The sequence below is a fragment of the Mixophyes fleayi genome, chromosome 3 (genome assembly GCF_038048845.1).
Source record: "Mixophyes fleayi isolate aMixFle1 chromosome 3, aMixFle1.hap1, whole genome shotgun sequence".
In the NCBI taxonomy this organism is placed as follows: domain Eukaryota; kingdom Metazoa; phylum Chordata; class Amphibia; order Anura; family Limnodynastidae; genus Mixophyes; species Mixophyes fleayi.
The window spans coordinates 303,744,350-303,766,658 of record NC_134404.1 but is presented as its reverse complement, the minus strand read 5'-3'; positions in this window follow the sequence as shown (position 1 = coordinate 303,766,658).

Genomic DNA, 22,309 nt, shown 5'->3' with positions numbered 1-22,309 from the left:
TAGAGCAGAGCGGACCTAGATCCATATTCATCAACAGACATATCTTTACATCCGCTCCTTGTTGAATACGGACATGCGTATGCCTGATTTATGTGCATTTTTAAATAATGCACAATATGTTCATTTTGCATGCCTTCATGAATCAGGCCCTATAAGTTAATACACATATTTTCCAAAAAAGATTTTTAAACCATGCTTACTAAAATGCTACTCACCTAAGTGACAAATCCGATGATGCAACTTCATCTCAGATCTGGGATGTTCAAATAAGGAAAAAAGAAAATATTTCCAAAAAATATCACTGTATTTATTATTGTCCAGCTCTTGACATTCAGAATTAGGTGAAATAAAACTACATTTCAAATATTATGGTATTAAATGCCATGATAATTTATTAGGAATATAACTTATAGCGATATAATTGTCCCAAGTAAAAATATGTAACATTATTGTACCCCTAATGAAAATCTTTAGGTAAGACTAACGAAGCAAACCATAGTTTATTGGTTGACCACGGCTGCAATATGACTAAGCGGCCAATGAAAAAGTTTCGTCACCACATACTTTACCAGCCTGTTTGGCAAGCAATGGGTGGGTGAATTACACGACTTCCCCTTAATCTGGCCCCATACATAAAATTCTAGATATTCTGTCTAACAGCTGAACGGCTGGATCTCATGGGACCCCATTATTGTGTCAGCCTCTCACATATAAAGACCGCAGCCAGGGTCCCACTTCATTTTTGGACAGGAGCTATAAAAATCCAGATGCAATTCCATTATTCCTACCCATCTTTGGTGGTCGGTGGTGCCTCACACACTCCAAGGTGGCGCAGATTTACCAAATTGCCCGACAAATTCTGAGTATATTTAGCTAACTTTAGTTCTACAGCATTGTTATACAAAAGGTTATCTTGCAACTGAACTGTATAAACCACATGCTACGTGTTACTGAATGCATCAAGCTCATGATAATGATCAATGTCAAGGCTACTTTAAAAATGTAGACCCTTGATATATTTAATTTTGGTACAGACAAACGAAAAATAGGACATTGTATATAAAGCATGACCACTGATATATTGAATACTGATGCGCACAATTTAATGCGAGTAAACTGAGCAATGATTAAATGCAGACAACATAATTTGGTAAACACTTTAAGCGAATAAAATGAGATTTAGCACACCCTTAATCTAAGCCAGTAAAATGAATCCAGACAACTCATTTTTCTAATTATTCAAATTCCACATCTGACAATTAATCAAGTCTCCAGACAGCTATTGTTGAAAATAAATACTCTAAAGCAAGTTCTCAGCACATATATAAATAAGTAGTTGTCAGTTGTATTAAAATGATCGCAATTTACCTTTTGAATGTTGTTTGCTCTTCGCATAGTACAAAAAATATTGTATGTGGCTGTGTTATCTGTGTCTAGGCTCTCTAATGATCCCCATGGAGAAAACAAACTTGAATTTTAAACTGATGGTTTTAAAATATACAACAAACACATTTCAAATGCTTCAGCATTGCAGGCATTTAACTTTTTTTTCTACAAAAACGAAATAAAGTCTCAAAGGAATGGTTATTATTTTCCTGTTATCAAATCACATTTGTAAAAGAAATATCTCTGTACTTGTGAGTTGCATACATGGAATGTTTAAAAGGTTATTAAACCTAGATTATTAAACCTAGAATATGAGAAAAATGAAAACGTTTGCCCAAATATGTACTCAAAGAGTTCCCATACTCAAGGCAGAAAAAAGTATTTAATTATATGTACAGTTGCTATGTAGCTGTATGTAAACTAGTTATCTCCTAGCTGTCTCTGCCTTGGGGTGATAAACCATATTTTGCTCTCAATTCCCCCTGACCTTCATTTCTTCCAAAACATCCATTGTATGATTCTAAGGGGTATATTTACTAAGCTGCGGGACTAAAAAAGTGGAGATGTTGCCTTTAGCAACCAATCGGATTCTAGGGGGTAAATGTATCAAGCTGAGAGTTTTCTGGCGGGTTTGAAAAGTGGAGATATTGCCTATAGCAACCAATCAGATTCTAGCTATCATTTTGTAGAATGTACTAAATAAATGATAGTTAGAATCTGATTGGTTTCTCAAACCCGCCGGAAAACTTTCAGCTTAATACATTTACCCCTAGCTGTCAATTTGCAGAATGTACTAAATAAAAGAAAACTAGAATGTGATTTGTTGCTATAGGCAACATCTCCACTTTTTCAATCCCGCAGTTTAGTAAATATACCCCTAAATCTATATGGTTAAACTACAATAGCTCCCAAAGTGTAATACAGATGCTAATTTTAATGCCATATCAATCACTGGTCATTTCTGTTTTTGTATGAGCCAGGGTAACTTGTGGTTCTCCAGCTGTTTGAGAACTAGAATTCTCAGTCTGCCCACCCATCAGGCATTGGCTGGGCTGTGGGACTGGAGGACATATCCTCCCCCAGACCGGTTCCATAGAGGGCTACCTTGGGCTGGTTTTCTAGGCCACCTATATTGTTTTCCTTTAAAATAGGCTGCTGAGTCGAGTCTTGCTCCCCGGGCTAAAACTTGACAGCCAGCCATCCAAAGTCTGCCAGGACATGCTGAGATTTCTAGTTCTACAATAGTTGGAGAACCGACCACATGCTTTCATGTGTTGTATATGGTCAAATTTCAGTGGATAAATTTATTGGCCAATTTAACAAAAAATGTCACCTGAGTGATGCCCAATTCCTCGGTGACAATAGTCAACAGCGGTAAGTAGAGTGTTACTGCTTTCCAGGCCAGTGTAGGGTGCTAATGTGTATGCGGACTTGGACTTTCAGTTCCAGATTTGAAAAAATAATAATATTTTTTTTTTATATGCAAGAAAAATAGATTAAAAAATAAAATAACTATTAAAAAATGGAAACAATGCTATACTGTAATAACAATGCATTATTTTATTGGGCACCCCTGGCTGAGATGGCATTAGAAGACAGTGGTTCTACTTGTACCTCCGCTGTCTTAGGTAAATAGGGAAAAGACTTATTCATGAGATAAACTCCCATTTTCACAGGAGTTAAGGCTTATGTGATTGTCTCCTTCAAAAATATTACATACAAGCGTATTAGGGTGCAGAGAAAATAACACAATAACAACCTTATCACACTTACTTTTATTTCTATTTATCACATGTTAGTTGTCCAACGGGTACAATGAGTGACACCAGTCCACCCACAATTAATTCATTCATTCTCCAGTTTTGTGAATTAATGCTTGTTATTATGCACACTTGGTGAAAATCTCCAGCTCACAAGTAGATAGGTTAGAAACACATTTAGTATGTTTCTTTTTTAAATAAAAGCAGCAGGAAAGATAAAGACAATAATTTGAAAATCATTACATTATCAGTTGAGGGATATGAATTACTTTAAAAAAGTGCTGCAACTGGCAGCAATCTCTTTTTTTTTAATAACATTTTGAAATACCAATCAATGTCAAGCACAGCTCCTTGTGCCTCAGCTACTTCTGTAAATAAGCCAGACCAGTACTAAGAAAAATGTCAGAAAAGTCTCAAAGGATTGAAGTAACATTTCTGCACCTTGTCATTTCAGAAGGCAAGGTTTAATGCCCCGCATAATTTGAGGGATAGTCTCTATACAAGCATTCTTTATAAACAGGCATAGACTTTTTTTTTTGTAATATTACAGATCATATTTTATGATATACAACATTAATAGCTGAAAATGTGCAGTGTTATTCTAAGAGCAAACTCATTTTGTGGTTAATAGATTTCTACTGAATCAAAGCCACTTGACTAATTTCATAAAAATCAAGGGTACGGTTCAGGGTAATATGACTGGTAAAATTAAAAATACATATTATTTTTTTAATAAGAGGAGATTAAAATGACCAGGATTTAAACATATATTGAATTATTCTACAACAATAAGGAAATTGTATTACTACTCAGTCATAAGTTAATTGTAAATAAAATATTGAATTGTATTACTGAAAACAATGAAGTTATTATTTTATATTCTCACCCATGATGTTATTGATACACGATAATAACATACATTTTTATGATTTTTAGTACTTTCAAAATCTGTGACAGTTCTCTTGCTTTTAAATATTTACATGAAATGTTTTATTTGAACAAATATTAAGTAGCTAACAGGTTGCACTATATATATTTGATTGACCACTTTAAGCATATTTTCATTACATATCACATTTAACAATATTTTAATATTTAATAGTATTCACCTACAGCATTATTATCAGTTTTGGTAGTGTGCCAGTTTTAATATTTATCATTTATTATTATTATATTATTATTATATTAGAAATATTAATACAACTCTTGTGTAAGGACTATGCTATATAAATATAGTCACTTCAGATTATGTAAGTTACATATAATGTCTTCACAATGTGATGGTCTTTTTTTTATTAAGGAAGAATTATATCCGCCAATGAGACAGCATTTAATAAATGTTAATAAGATTTACTTTTAACATAGTTTATATTATTATACTGTATATGTATTATTTAATGACATTTGTGATGGAGTTACTCCGAGATTATGTCAATATCAGTTTTCTACTGTGGCAATAATTTAAGATTCCGTGACATTATGTATTGAGTTGAAGGCCAGGAAGACCAAAAAAAACAATCATTATTCATTGCTATGTCAATAATTAGAAACCTTGATTAAATTATTACTGCAGTCATTATTCTGAGCGATAGGTGAATTCCTGGAATATTCACAAGAAGGTATGCAGTGATATTCCATTCAATGTGATTCAACACTAATACATCATCTGCTTTAACATTCGTTAATTACCTGATTTATAATAATCCCAAATTACAATGTAAAGGTTAGCAGTTTAGTCCCTACTCTGCATTTTCAGAAGAAAGATAAAATAATGTGCATTATCAAATAAAATTGATAAATCATTGTTCTTTTAATGAACAGTGGCTGCCTATCTGAATTAATGCAAGCATATATTTGTAAAGCATGTTTAAAAGCACATTTCTGTCAATAGGCTTTCAGGCACATAAACACAATTTCTGTTGTAAGCTCTAAATCAGTGTTCAGCCATTGCACTTCTGTTTTGTCCATCACGTTGGTCTTTTTTTTTCCCTGATTCTGACCTGTATTTTTTTTTATTCAGGCACAAGCAGGTTGAAAGGTAATAAGAAGCAGATGGACATTGTGCAGAAAATGTCCAAATGGGTATGAGAATGTAAGGAGCTGTCAGGCATGGAGAGAAGCTGGAATTTTTCAGCAATAAAATGGGATTTATCACCACTCTACAACAGTCATTGCCGACAACCATTTACCTTGACAGAATCTCCAATCCAATAGGCCACTCCAACACGGATTTTTTTTTTTCCATCCTCGGAGTGATGATTGGTATTTGTTCTAAGGCACAAATGGCCTGCACTAAAGGTGAAGCATTAGGCCAAAGTTCTGTATTCCCTACTGAGGCAAATGAACCTGCTAAGATATGTTCTTACCACAATAGCTGTGTAATTGAAACCAGAGAGTGGGCGAATTTGATAAATTGCTTGACCTTCGTGGAATGTTTAGGTCATGGATTTTCATAGTCCTTTTCTATTTATCATTTTTATAAATTACATTAACCAATAAAGGAATATGTTTTGTCTTACAAATTAGTATTTCAGTGATACATATGTAAAACGCATATTGTAATCTTTATTGGGAACTTCAACAGGATTAGATGGGAAACTTTCAAGTCTCCATCAGGAATCTTATAATACAACATCTCCAAACATAGTAAATAATGACAATAACTGTACTGGTCTAGTTTCTATAATGTACAAAGCAGAGTAGTGTAGTGTTTGGTGATAAAGATTTTTTTATTTAGACAATAAAAGAGAACTATTAGTCAAAATAAAAAGCATGATGTATGATAAAAAGCTTATGTATGGAATAATTTTAAATCTGAAATGACTCATTTAATTACACTTACAAGCAGCATCCAGAAGACGCAGATCAATTGAGTATTATGAGATTAGTTCTCGTAGCTATTACTGAGTCATAGTACAATAATAACCGTGACTGGGACATAGTTATTCCCAGTTATACCCTGTTTAGAAGAGAAAGAGTAGGAGGAGGTGTTATTTTATATGTAAAGAATAAGATAATATAAACTTTATTACAGGTCATTTACAGGTAGGATTGAAAGTATTTGGACAACTCTAGAAACTGTTGAGAGAAAAGTTTTTTTAATAAGAACAATTTATAGACCACCATGACAGCTTAAGAATTGGATAGGTCCAGAGGGTGTGAATCATTTACAGTGCCTGTACCAGTCTTACCTGGACTCTCAATGGGAAGCGGATGTGATCTTTACCCATCAGAAGCCAACCTGGAAGAACAATATCTAACCTGTGACACCAAATAACAAAAACAATTGTCGAAGCAAAACCATTATGGTTCACTTATTTATCCTAACATAGTTGGTAGGAGTTGGGCTGGGGTAAATGGTAAATGGCAATAATGAACCAAAATAATGGTAATAAAACAAAATGATGTGTAATATACAGACTAGATATAATCAGATGCAGCTAACATCATCATCATCATCACCATTTATTTACATAGCACCACTAATTCCGCAGCGCTGTACAGAGAACTCACTCACATCAGTCCCTGCCCCATTGGGGCTTACAGTCTAATAGACACACACAGACTACGATCAATTTGTTAGTAGCCAATTAACCTGCCAGTATGTTTTTTGGAGTGTGGGAGGAAACGCACGCAGACACAGGGAGAACAGACAAACTATTCACAGATAATGGTCACAAGGTCGGGAATTGAACTCATGACCCCAGTGCTGTAAGGCAGAAGTGCTAACCACTACACCACCGTGTTATTCATGGGATTCATTACTCATGCAGTATAGGATAATAATAGACAATGCAATGTCAAGAATTTCCAAGACATGCAACAATAATGTATTAGAAGACAACCGGCCCACAGTCTACTATAGGTCAGGAACAAAACAAACTCAAAAGTGGTAAAATAGTACAACTCATGCGAATACCTTCACTAAAACTCTGCTTCTAAATGCTTTTAAAGTGCACATTTTATAATATGACTTTATTGCGGTTAAATGTGGACATGTACATGTGAAATGCTGCGCCACCATTGGCCAATAGCCAAGGTGGACCTGTTCTTGATCACCTAGAGTTCTTCAAGGCACAAATAATTATTATCCCCTCGTTCCCAGGCCCTGTTTCATCAGATTGATGCATGGATTTGATAAACGCTTAGTTTAATGTAAACAATTGTTTGAAGTGGTTATGGTACAGTGTTAATTAAATAAATATAATATTGTAAAACTAAACTAAACATTCATGTAAATATGAATGACTGCAAAAATAATCCACTATAGTACAGATTAACACTGTTGCAGAAATATAAATGATCCACATAAACTGAAGAAAGTTTTCTACTATACTGACCTTGGAAAGCTAAGAAGTGTTCATTAGAAGCAGGCCTTGATGTCACTGTTCTTTGTAGCTGACAATTAAAAATGTGACAAATGGTCCCAAAAGTTTCCATAAACTATTAAGTCTATCCAACAATCCCATAACATTGCTTTGAATTAAAACAGTTCCTAAACTACTCATTATGCTAATTCTGAATATGTGGTGTGCTAGCAATAGCAGGATCTGGATCATACTGAAGGAAGACCAATGAACACACACACACACACATACATACATAGAAACACACACACACACACACACATGCATACATAAACATATACACTCTCTTCGTTCAGTTCTTTTTGTGTGTGTAAGGTAAATCCATTGCAAGCATGAATTCTTTACATTTCCAAAGTGACCCAAGATCATTAGAAAACATAACCATTTTTTTTAATAAAACACATTCAAGCAATAAAATTAGGCAATTACTAATAAATTACTAAATTGGGTGCATAACAAGTGCCGTCATATTGGCATCACTTCTATGAAAATCAACAACCACACAGTATATTCTTGTGTTTTATCCTTCATCTCTGTATGCAGACAGTACACACTAACCACTCCCATATGCTGCAGGAAGGATTGTTCTTTAAAGGTCACCTCAACTTATTTCCTTTTGTTCCAAACAGAAACAGAATTTAATATATTTAAGGGCAATCCTCTCAGTGATCGCAGCAGTAACCATACTGCCTGTTTGGTGTTTCCTCAAAGAAATGCTCTGAGGAGGGTAGAGCTATTATTATTGTTTATATAGTCATACTGGTAGGTTAATTGGCTACTAACAAATTGACCCTAGTCTGTGTGTCTGTCTGTGTGCGTTAGGAAATTTAGACTGTAAGCCAGAGTAAGGCAGGGACTGATGTGCGTTAGTTCTCTGTACAGCGCTGCGGAATTAGTGGTGCTATATAAATAAATGGTGATGATGATGATGATATAGTGCCACAATATTGGAGCTTACAATCTATATTCCCTAACTCACAGACACACACACTACAGCCAATTAACCTAACAGTATTTTTTTAAAGCTCTATAGAGTATATTTGGCACTATATAAGTAAATCAAATAAATGGTTTATGGGAAGAAAATAGAACACTTAGAGGAAATCCATGAAAACACAGGGAGAACATACAAGCTTTACATACATAGGAGCATGATCGGAAACTAACCCATGGCCCCAGCACTGTGAGAAGGCAATGATAACCACTGAGCCAACCAGTGGTAGTCATTTCACCGACTACCACCATCCCGATATCCCTTACCCCGCCATGGATTACCCGACCGCCACTTTTACTACATCACTGTGAAGCCGAATGTTTATTATACTGATTTGGAAGAATTGCGATCACATAACAAAGCGGCAGCTGTAAATGACGTAACTTTTAAAACTGACAGCATTATTTGTGGCCTTAAAGGGATCAGTTAAGGAGGCGTGGGGTCCATAATGTATTTTAGTAATGGTTTTCAATTATAGAGGCAGCACCTCTTTAAATTATCCCTTTAAACCCACAAATAATGCTGTCGCTTTTTAAAACTTACGTCATTTACAGCTGACGCTCTGTTATTTGATGCAAATTCTTCCAAATCAGTATAATAAATATTCGACTTCACTGTGATGTAGGAAAAGTGCCAGTCGGGCAATCCATGTCGGGGTAAGGACTGTTGCGTTTATCAGCCTCGCTTTAACGTACCACACCTGAGCCAACATGCTGCCCAGGGCTTCTGGATATCTTCCTCCTATCTGTCGCTGTGAATCTGTCCTGTAGTAACTACCAGTAAAAGTCACAAATTACTTGTGACTAAATCAGTAGACAGTGTTCATGAATATGAAGGTGTTGTGAAGCCACCGCAGGAGCATTTATGTTCAAAATACCTAGTAAGCACTTGATATGATCTTTCATATATTTTCATATACTTATCTTCAGTTTTTGATTAGCATCAATGTAGCTGGAATACGGTACTTACTATGGATACAATTTTGAGTGAAAGACTTTCTTTGATTATTTTACATTTACTTTTTAAATCAGTTATCATAATCCTATATTAAAAGTTCAAGAAGGGCTACACTTTACATAGCTACACATACTTAACCCAACACTCTGCAGGTTAAATAACCATTAGCAAAATAACCAATTGCTACAAAAACTTATAGTTCCACTAAATTTAATCTCTAATCGCCTGCCTGCCAGGTTACGTCTATCTGGCTCTCATGTTGATTACTGCAACATAAATTGTTCAGATTTTTATTTTAGTGAAAATTAGAACATTTTCTAATTGACATTTTAAAATCTCTTGCAAAAAAAATAGCAATTTATAATATGTCGTCTTCTCTACAGGTAGTAACATAACCATTTCAAATTCCACAATTAGATAGACAGAAAGATAGATAAGAACCCCTTGTGTTTGTAGCTTACTTCTTATTCGCTCACAATATGTTAAATTTCAACCTGAGGCAAATAAAGATAGTATTTGGATGTGATCGTTCAGTGTGTTGCGTTTGTGAAACCTGTATTTTGTTTTCTTTGCTTGAACTGTGAATTGTCTGCATATTATAGTACATAGCATGTGTGAATTTGCTCACATTTGCAAGAATAAAATATAAACAATAAGTAAATTAAAAAAGGGTGCATTTGCAATTCAAGGAGATCTTGTTCATAGAAGACTTATGCTTAGATACATATTTTTAGTCCACCTACTCATTTTGAGTATTTTAAACCCCTTTTCCCAAAAAAGTGTACCCAAATGGACTGGTGATGTGAGAGGCAATTTACCAGTTGAACAATAAACTCAAACTTTAAGGGGAGACATTGAGACGATGTCCGATTGCCCATATTGCCGACTAATACGGTACATAAATCTCCGCTCATTTTTTTTCTCACTTCTCTATGGGATGCAAGGGGAAATGAGCAGAGATTTTGTTAAAAACTCTGATGCCTCACGGCCATTTGTTTTCCCAATTAAGTGTCTGGATATTTGTTTTTTGCTATATATAAGTTAGGACTTCCCCTATGGATCAAGACCAAAATATATGGGGTCTTCTTGCGATTTAGGATGGGTAAACGTGATCCTCTTTTTGTACCATTTATTAATCATATTTTAACATAATTCTATTTCAGAAATTAATTTCTTAACAATTATGTTTAATAGCAAATATTACATGTATAGGCATCCGCAAAGTAATTAAAAGGAAATATATGTTTAAGTCAAAGTTGAGCTATGGGCCCCTAGGCTAACCAAATATATTTCCTGGGCAGAAAAATGTTAGTAGTCTTGTATTAGATGCTAAAAACTATAACATGTCTAAGAAGTTCAATGCCAAAAATCACTAAAAAGAAACACAAAAGAGCACCAGTGATTGAAACAAATTTAGTAAAGTTTGGACCAGAGCCAGATTACATGTTATAAGGACGAGAGCCAGATTATACTTTATGCATCTGGGGTCCTAGTCTTGGGGTCCCCATAAATGAACTGGCTCGCTGCTAGAAAATTGCAATGCTATTCTGCTGCAAACTTTTGGGTGTGACTGCTTGTATAAATAGGGTGCAACAAGCAGAGAACTAGAGGCTTCGTATTGATTGGCATAGTCACACCTCTAGGTCACACCTCTAGGCTGCACCAATGCAGAACTCCTGGACAAACTAAGGCAAGGGGCTCTCTCAAACCACTTGTTCTGAGGCCCACTAAATGTTAATCTGGCCCTGATAAGGACGGAACTACTCAATAAGGTTTAAAGCATGAAAGGTGAAGTGGACAGAACATGGTAGGAGGTATTGAGTTACCTAGATGGCAACAGCAGAGTAAACTGAGAATCATACTGGCAAGGGTTAATGCAGAGTAATGGGCAAGCCAGGGTCAGGAGTAGTAGAGGACAGCAGATCTTTTAACAAGCCAGGGGTGAGGAGGTAGAGCTATATATTCAGGGCCATTTAACAAGTCAATGTCAGGAGTAGGAGAAGACAGCAGCTCTCAGAGAAACCTTTAAACAATCCAGGTCAAACAAAGAGAACTGAACAGATCAGGATACAAGGCACACTAGGTCAAGCAGGAACTATCGCCAGCATTGGTATGGTAACAAGAAGGGGTTTATAAAGCCAGCATAACCAATAAGTTATTGCAGGATGATTAGTTGCATGAGTGCAGCAAGTGATTGTACAGCTGACGCTGCCAGACTGAGACCTGAACCAGCTGAATCAATGAGGCGCCGACTGCATGGGAAAAAAAGACACTAGTATTGCTTTTGGGAAACTACTCCAGAGTGTAACAACTGACATCCTGCACATACGTGAGACTTAGTACAATACACTGCCGCTTAATAAGGAGAAATGTTGGTAACAGATCAGACATGCAACAGTGACCACCGCATATCTTAATAGATCAGAACACACTCTTTCACCAGCTGGCAGGAAAAGGATGCCATTAACATATCTGGTGTGTGGTGGTGATAACCATGCACTTGGTACATCAGGGTGCAAACTGCTGTTGCCTGACAGATAAAAGACGCCAGCAACTGCTCCCACTTTCTAGGTGACTGCTCCCGTTTGCTGCAGTGATCACCATATTTCTTAACACGTCGTTATTTGTTCTAAAATATATGCAGCACAATACAATTTTAGCAATTTCTCTGAAAGCATCCAAGCCACCAAATCTGATGCATGAAATCTTGAAATCTCTTGCACATGCTGGCAGAAGACAGATGAGATCATTTACATATATGAAGCCCAAAAACATCTATTGCACAGTACAAAATCAGCTTTGGACCTGCCATGTACCTCTAATTGCCCAAATGCACCTCGATTTCTAGGGCATAGATTAGTCAAGTGAACTACACTTGATCAAAATTCTTTAGACTTTTATCAGGCATACTGTTAAATCGGGTCAGAAGTCTGCATATGTTTGTGGTAGGCCATACTTATTGGACCCACTTTGTTCTAGTTGTTTAGTTTTATTGGTGTATGCCTGAATCTGTGTGGGTCAGACCACCACGTGAGGCTGATTTGTACACAGATCATTCAGTGGTTATTCATCAACCTGGGCAACATGACAAACATTTTAAAATATATAGTAACATCTTGTTTTTCGGTTCATTCCCACATATGCAGCTGCCTGTATTCCTTTCTGGTTATATTAATCAAATGGTAAACACACAATATTGGAAAAGAGAACGTAGGTGATAATAGGTATCATTCAATGTCCCCCATCTGTAATAAAAATCCCTCTCCATATTTAAGGTGTTCTCTACAGTCATTGGATTATAAAAAAGAGCCCTCAAAGCAGCACTTAGCAAAAGCCACAATGTTATCTTCAACTCATATTGCTTTACATCTTTTATTTATATAGCACCAACATATTATGTAGCACTATACAATGACAAAAGTTTTATTCATTCACATCAGTCCTTGCTCAGTGGACCATACAATTTGAATTCTCTACTAGAGAACACACAGATACTGACAGTTGTTTTAGGTGTAACAGAAGAATTGAAGATTTTCAGCCAAAATAGTTGATTACATAGTTTCTGAGTACAAATAACAATTCTTCATATAATGGAATACATGACAACTGATGATTAAACAAATTAAGTTACTGTAGACTTTCCAATCAGATCTATAGCACCTCTGAAATACTTAATATGCTACATAGGGATTCATACATCTTTAAAAAAAATCATTTAGATAAATCCACTTGGAATATGCAATATTGTACCTTGGAAAATCCACTTTGTGCTGCTGGGGGGGGGGGAGGGGGTGTAAAATGATTGGTAAGATTTCTGTTGGGACGGTTAAACATCCTATCGCAACTCTAAATTGCAGATAAAAAATATAGCAACACTGTACTTTTGAGCTGCATGCAAAAGCAGACAGAATTTCCCCTACATGCAGAAATTGCTTGTTTTTCCAAGTGCACGTTTCTGGATTTGCTTCTCTCTCTAAATGAGGCACAATATGAATCCCTTGCCATCTCCCCTTCTATCCCTTGACTTTTGTGTTTAAAATCATTCTTACGGATCGTTTTTGAAAGTATCCAACCTGCCTATGTAAGCAACATGAGTCAAATGTACTAGAAAATGAAATATTTATTGCATGCCAAGTACTTGGTAAAGGAGGGGAAACTAAATTATTCAGTATCTACATGGCGTTGCAACAGTTTATAATCATTATGTTATATATGCATTCATTAGCCCCCTTGAAAGAGCCTCGCATGCCTGATGGCTACACGTTTATATTATATTAGCAGCTGACAAGATGTCAAATGGGGGTCCAGCCAGCAGGAGAGCTAACATATAGTTAAACTCTGCCCAAGATTGAAGTCAGCTGAGACTCATTAAAGCTTCAGAGGGCCTCATTAAGACTCCATTAAGGCTTAAGAGAGCAAGATTCTGTTTATGTAGTGTATGATTTGAAATTGAAGGACTAAGTATGTTCAACGATACAGGTTTTATTTAAATCATTGATCATTACTGAAGTATGTGTGGGTTTGAAAAATATTTATTATTTATACCCAGTTGGCATTCTAAAAAACAATATATGTATCCTCCTAGACACACCTCTCATAATAGTGGTCAGATGTACACAATAAATATATCAAATCCTACTCTTAACAAAGCAGTAATATATTACTTCCCATACCGTTTCCAAACCATAAGTACAATTTCCCTACCATGACATGTAAGGTATGGGAAGCTGTGCACAAAAGTCAGTGCCTTGCTCAAGCAGCATTTTAAGAAATATATAGTGATTATTATAAGCACATGACTGCCCTTCCCCCTGCTTCTTCAATCTGCTTCAACAGTCAGGAAGTATCATTTATGAACTGGTGAAACAGAGCAAGTGTCCCAAAAATACTGTTGTCACAAAGCATGTTTGCGGGCCATACGTCAGCTAGTATTGAACTAATCGTGGCTCTATGGGGCAAAATGTGGATTGAATAAACTAAACGGGATAGGCAGATATGATGCATTCTTTACTGCTGCCGCGTAGGTGCCTAACTATTTGTAAGAGCAATAAAGAAGTGGAAGTTGCTCAATCAATTTATAGGCTATAGCAGGTGCTTGAAAGGGTGGGGTTATCCTGAAAGGAACAAACACACAGAGAGATCCCCCAGCACACTGCTATAGCCAGCAACAGATCTGCCATTTCTACTGTAGATAAAAATGCAAAAGTCTTAGTTGCACACATTTGCAAATGTATGTTAAAGCCACCCGCCACTCCATCGCGCTTTTGCTAATAGGGTGGTCCTAACTGTAAACAATGAGAGTCCCATATGTTTGGGCCATACATATGTGTTTTTAAATTGAGAGCTAAGTTACCAAAGAGGTACCCCAGAAGCCTCCAAATAGCAATCCCAATGTCAGCACTCCCCCTCAGCTACTGACACCAACATGCCTCACAGACAAATAAAGACGTGGAAGTTGCTCAATCAATTTATAGGCTATAGCAGGTGCTTGAAAGGGTGGGGTTATCCTGAAAGGAACAAACACACAGAGAGATCCCCCAGCACACTGCTATAGCTATGGCAGATCTGTTGCTGGCTATAGCAGTGTGCTGGGGGATCTCTATGTGTATTTGTAAGAGCAACAAGATAAAATAATTTATTTTGTAGGGCAAGATATTCAAACCATATGGAAGATGGAGATTGCGTATAATTTAGGGTAACTAAGGTGATTGTGTGTGTACGCTCCAAAACTTTTAGGCTGCATTAAACACTTAGACCACCTTGATATCACCTAAAGCAGCTATTTTCAAAGCATTATAAAAACTGTGTTTTTCAGACCAAAAGGCACAAAAAATGTGTAAAAATGTCATGTGTCTTATAGTAAAAATGGGACCCTAAATGGCTGCAAATGCCATGATTACTGATGCAAAGCGGCATCCAATAGAATGCTGCTTTACCTGGACTGGTGAATAGGTCCCCAATCTTTCCCATCACCTTCCCAAAAAAAGTTTCTATGTAGTCAATAGAGAAAGAAACATTTAGACAGGTATTACCTTGCGTGCATGGTCACTAACTGGATAACATGCCTTGTATACTATATAGAAAAGGATCTACTATTGTGTCTGAATGTCTAGAAACAAATTCAGGGAAGGGGATTGTAGTAAAATAGGCACCAATGCAGGTAAGGCAGCATTCTATAAAATTTCAATCAATAATGGGGCAAACCAAAAATAAAAGAAGGGCATGAGAATTGGCAATATTTTAATTTGTACAAGACATACACATCCAATCCACCCAGAGGAGGGCTGGCAAATTTTAATCCGGGGGGGCAAAAGTCAACTCAGCAGACTATTAGGAACATTTTAAAAGAAAAAAATGTAGGTGGCCCAGTGACCCAGCCCAAAGTGGCCCACTTTGGGACTGGCCCGGGGGGCAGATGCCCCCTTGCCCCCCAGCCCAGTCAGCCCCTGAATCAACCTTCAAAAGCACAATAATTTCACGCATTGAAAACACACTTGGATCATGACTACGTCTAAACAGATTAAAGTACAAAAAAATGCAGTCATGATTGAAATTTGCAAAAATGCTGATGATCTAACACTTAGGATTTAGCTTAGATTTGAAGATTGATGATTACAGATTTTGACACAAATCAAGAGGAATTTCTGGTGTAAGGAGCTGTCAGAGAGAACTGAGAAGGTGATATAGAAAGAAGACTCCATGGGGTATATGATGATAAAAGAGATACAATGTAGGTGATGTAACTGGGTAATAACATTCCTGCCCAGCCAATAGCCCAGATAGTGACATTTGATCAAGATGGGGCCATAGGAACTTTTAGTAGAAATATTTTTGCCAACTACTTGTTTTTGAGCACATAAATTAGTGCCATGTGCATATTGGGGAACTGGGCTGTCCCTGTAATTGGGGGAGTTGTGAGTGATCACAACAAACTCTCACATTACTATGCTAGGTCAATAAACAGCCCATCACATTATGCCTCTAACCTGGTCTCTTTACCATTGGACAGTGTAAGCTGGTAGAACCTTTAGACAAAGGTAGATGATCCCTGCTACCAGATTTAGGATGAACTGCAGAAGAAAAATATGCAAACAATGATGCCAGAAAGAAAAATCTTTGAGACCACTGTTCCTCGCTGTCAGGCCAATGAGGTGTCAAATGAATGTATAGTGGCATTTAATCCATGGATATGTCAGTTCATAGTGGGATCACTAGTACTGTTTATGCTGAAGCCAAAGGAATAAGGCTGTGGCAGTAAAATTACCAGTACAGCTATACTGGGGCCTGGAAGATGAAAGGGACCATCAACAGAGGCATTTTTATAAAAAATACTCTCATCTTGGGCCTGATTCATTAAGGATCTTAACTTGAGAAACTTCTTATTTCAGTCTCCTGGACAAAACCATGTTACAATGCAAGGGGTGCAAATTAGTATTCTGTTTTGCACATAAGTTAAATACTGACTGTTTTTTCATGTAACACACAAATACTTGATAGCTTATTTGTACACTGAAATTTAAAGTTGATATTTGTGTGCTACATGAAAAAACAGTCAGTATTTAACATATGTGCAAAACAGAGTACTAATTTGCACCCCTTGCATTGTAACATGGTTTTGTCCAGGAGACTGAAATAAGAAGTTTCTCAAGTTAAGATCCTTAATGAATCAGGCCCCTAGTCCTTTAATTTTCAGTTTCCTAATCTCCTATATTAGTCGCTTATCAACAACCATCAGATCATGTTTTATTCATAAAAAGTCTTTAGTCAAATCTCAAAGTGGGAATTCTAAATGGGCTTAGTTTTGGAACCCACCAACCTGCACTTGAAATCAGTAAATAAAAAATAAAAAAAGGAAAAGGAAGTGTATAAGAAAATATTCTAACCCAAAATGGGAAGGAAAGGAAGAATATTAACTTTTAGTAAAACATACTTGCTTTAATATCTAGATATAATAGCAAAACATAATTTTAAAAAAGTACACCAATCTAGAAACCAAAGCATTTTATTCAATTTCCTAAATTAAATCTTTGCAAGACCCCATAAGTTAAACCCTTTTCTCCAACAGAAACTTATTTTTCATTCACTAACAGTTTATGTCAGCGCTCTTAGACATTTTCAAATTAGGCCAATCTTATAAAGTTGTGGCAGATATAGTTGATTAGGAGAGATTCTCAGTTTTTAAGTGATGCTGTGTGAGCTGAATTAAATTCTAGAGATGACAGTTACGGGAAACCTCAGACACAAAAAAAAAACTATGCAGAAGTAATGTCTGAGCTGCATTAGAGAATATATATAAATATATATGTGAAATGAAATAAGTGCATGACTAATGCACATTTAAAAATTAGCAAACTATTCAATGTATTCTGAATTTTATCACAGACTATAAAACCCAGCAATTAATTACCATAAGGATCGTAAAGATTCCACCTTCACTTGAGTGAAAGTCAAAATCTACCCTTAGAACTCAATAATCAGTTTAATTATTTACTTTGGCAGATATGCAACAAACATGACAAAACGCCGTTAACTCAACACCTATGTGTCAATTTTATGCTACACATTTTAACATCAATTTATAAAGGCACTTTTCTGCCGTTCACTCCAGTGAGCAATTTCAGAACTGAGGATAAAAATAATTAGAAAACTGTTTAGTTGACTTAGTAATATAGGGATAAAAGTAATTTTTTTTAAAATTTTCAAGGTCTAAGGGGGTGTTATTCTCAACACATATGGCATAAACATCAAATGTAAAAATTATGGTTAGCAACTTATTTACAGATGACATCTTTTCAAACAGCTGAAAATGAAAATTCATATATTGCTTCAAGGTGTGATAAATTAGACACTTAATATACATTTATACACAACCTTCAGAAACTAATCAAAAAAATCTACCATGCATGTAACATACTGTAAATATAATTGTTCACTAAGAGAATTTGACAGTGCTCGAGTAGGTGGAAATGAACGCTGTAGTCATTCCATATTAATGTTAATTCAAGACTAATTACATGTTCGTCTTAAAGTGGAGTTAAATCTGAAAAAATATTTTGATGTACTGTGGAGCATGAATAACTGTACTATCTTACCTGTCTTTGGCAGAACAGCTCTATGTAATTACAAGTTGCTGAGTGCATGCTCCCATATTTTGGTGGGTTATTCACACACACACACACACACACACACACACACACACACACACACACAGTCAATGTCATTTGCAAACTACAACTTATTTGAGTGAAAAGCACATTTGATTTAACACAAATTAGCTCATTTATGTACCTAGGACATTACAAGGATCATGCCCACTATTTGGGCAAAGTCTCTACCAGCAATACACATCCAGACACTACAATTTCTGCCCACTCTGCTTTGCAATATTCTCCAGTTCTGTCACGTTGGATAGGGACTGTTGGTGAAAGGCAATTTTCACCCCAATGGGAGAATCTGAGATTTGGGGTTCACTCAAGGTCATTGATATTTCTGCATAAAGTCAATCAGTCTATTTATCTATCTAGCACATTACAAGGTTCACCTCCATAAATTCATTTTGCGTCTCCTCTTGTGATATTGAGTTTCCGGATTGAAATGAACAATGTGAAAACTGTAAAATAATCACTACAAAGTCCTGCTTGGTTTAGCTAAATATTACCTAATTCTTAGAGTAACAGCAGACATGAGCTGTCTTTATTACATTGTTTAAAATATGTCTATAAATGTGCATTCAAGTATAAAATCCCTTTGACAGTAAAGAGCTAGTGAAGATTTCCACCACTTCTATGTGTAATAAACCAAGACCCTTTATCGTGAGAAAAATACCTACAAATAAAGGGAAACCCCATAAATGCAGTTTCTGCACCTTTTAAATTTCATTTAAATATCTCGTACTGCAAAACCAAGTCTCATTTTTGCAGGTGAGCCTAAAATTAAGCGCATACTTAGAATTTGGGTGATGCATTAGGGTGATAATATGGGGGGAGAAGAGTACAAAGCATCTAGACCTCTCTTTAGGGCCTGGAGGTGGTGATGACGGTGGGAGTGTACAGCCCAATCTAGCCATATTATGGGCAAGGAAAATAGACTGCATAGACCAATAGCTTTCCCCCTAGGCTGCAAAGGCTGTGAGTGCAGCCTGGGTGGGCCCCAAGAAGTGGACACACAGGGGCCCAATGTAGCACTTTTCTCCCTGTTGGAACATATACTGTGTGGTCCAAATCTGCTCACTGTTTCATAAATATGATTAAGTCAGTATGGTTCATGTGCCATCATATTATATTGATGCTATTAATGGAAAAACTGTTAGTCAATCACTAAGTATATTAGTTCAGCTCTTCACCGTATCTTAAACTCCTCTAAGTCAGTTACACTTACTCCACATACAACTGTGCGGTTAACCCATTTTAAAAATCTTACCAAACCATTCTCTCTATTTCCTATCAAGCTGATTCATAAAGGACCATGGCAGAGTCGGTGGTAATCGTTTTACCTATTACGAGAACTCCGACAAGGTTGACACATACAAGAAAAATCCAATTGGCTAAAAAAACGAAAAGAATAAGAACAGACTTACCTGAAAACCGGAGCTCCAGATGTCCGATGGCCGCGGCATGCTGACAGCCAGTGATTCCAGACACCTAGCTGTCCGGCAATTAACATTTAATTAGGTGTATCATAGATTAATAAGACTTGTGGATTATGTATAGTTGGGCAAGAATCCAACTAGGACTTATTGTTCAGTGTATAAATTTATATTTTAGTGGCAAATAAAGTTTGATATCGATGGAAGATAAGGTCCTTAGATTTTGAAAAAAAAGGAAGGAAGGCAGATAAAGGGAAATCAGCTCATTGGAAATTACTTGTATGCTGTGTGTTACAGATACCTATATTAACAACAATTTGGACCCAAAATCCATCCCTAAAGACTTAAGGAATTTAAAAGTATTATTTCTAAATAGCTGAGAAAGATACATACTGTAGATGTTATAAGGTGCAGACTAGATCAGTATCCGTTTTCTGCAATCAGGGAGGGAGTCATTCCTCTATAAGTCTGTGCAAAACATATAATTTATAATATATGTATTGTTTTACTTTCTAACTGCATTTGCCTGAGTGGCTCCTGGGTGGCCAGCCAGCGTGAAGTGGGTAGAATTGGGCCAGAAAATCCGGCATCTTCACAAAAGTGGTTTGAGGATGATGCACAGTGCACGACTGCCACAAAACATAGCACTAATATTTGAGCCCACAAAGTTCATCAACAAACAACGGAGTCTTCTTCCACTTGGTATGCGAGTCTCTCATATGCATTCTGGCAAACTCTAGGTTAAATTTCACTTTACATAAACAATAATCCTTTCCTTTTTGCAATGTCCCATAAAGTAAAGATATATACCATGCCCAGGGTATTGGAATTACAGTGTCTCTCATCTCCACCATGGCTGCTAAATGCCTCTTGGTGTTCCCCCCCCCCCCCCCCCCCTGACAATGTGCCCCTCTCACACTAATACTCCATTATAGGCAAATTCTATGCTTAACATTTATAAAACCTTATTGTTTAGCACAGCTTTTTTACTGCCCTTTTGTGGCATTTACAATTGGTGAGCTAGTCGCTGTGTCTAAATGGTTCTCTGCTTTGGGTTTACTGCCCAAAAATGTTATTTTATGAGATACAACTTTGATTTGCAAGCTGCGCAAATCCAAAACAGATTAATTTGTCAGGGGCCACAATGCACTGGCAAGGGCCTCTTATCAAATACCAATTTTGGTTTATCTTTAAACGATGCCTTACAATTCTAGGGCTGAATGTAGCCTGTCATGGCACCCATTTCATTAAAATAGGTGTGACTACCTCCTAGGTGGTTGCATACTCATCTGTGTATAGTATGAAAAAATTGGGTATATGGAAATCCAATGCCTAAAGAAATACATCAGGCCCACTAAATTATAGTATCCTAGCTCCCAGGTCTGGTAACCCAGGACTTGTTCACTTGTCACTTTTGGAGGTGAGGGCATGAAGGGATTTACATAATTTTTCCTTAAATGAAAGGCCTCAAAGCATGAGCACTTTCAAGGGTTCTTATAGTTTTTACCTTCATATGGTTGCTTCTACCCCCCCCCCCTCCCCCACCCGCTTCCTTGGCACAGGACTTATTCTTATTTACCATCCTGGTGGAACTTAAACTTAAGGGGATTGCCAGTAGGGAGCATGAACTGGTCCAGTTTCACAGTTTTGTGAGTATATTTACTAAACTGAGGGTTTGAAAAAGTGGAGATGTTGTCGATAGCATCCAATCAGATTCTAGCTGTCATTTTGTAGAATGTACTAAATAGGTGATAACTAGAATCTGATTGGTTGCTATAGGCAACATCTCCACTTTTTCAAACCTGCACTTTAGTAAATATACCCCTTAGTGTTTAAAATGATTGCCAGGGTTCAAGCCCCAGATATTTTAGTAATTCATTTAGGGGTAACAATTTCGGTAAATGCAAATCTATTGGGCTCATTTTACACATCATAGCAGATTTGCAGCTCATGGCTGTTAGCTGGCCAGCGATTAACATCTGCTGGTTCAATATCATCCCTAGATAAGCTTGGAGGGGTGCCCATAGTGAAATGGTAATGGACAAAGCAAGACGGCGGGTTAATCGATTTGCTTCTAATTTTAGGAGGCGCTGCAGTTATGCAGCACTCTTTAATTAAATTTTGTCACCCTTGTCTTTATAGACCTGATGGGGTGCATCTCACAGACAGATTGGGTATCTCTGCATCCCAAATTTTTAGCTCTTTGGCAGAGATTCTAGGGTCAGATGGTGGCGGGCTGCGTATACATAAAGGAACAGTG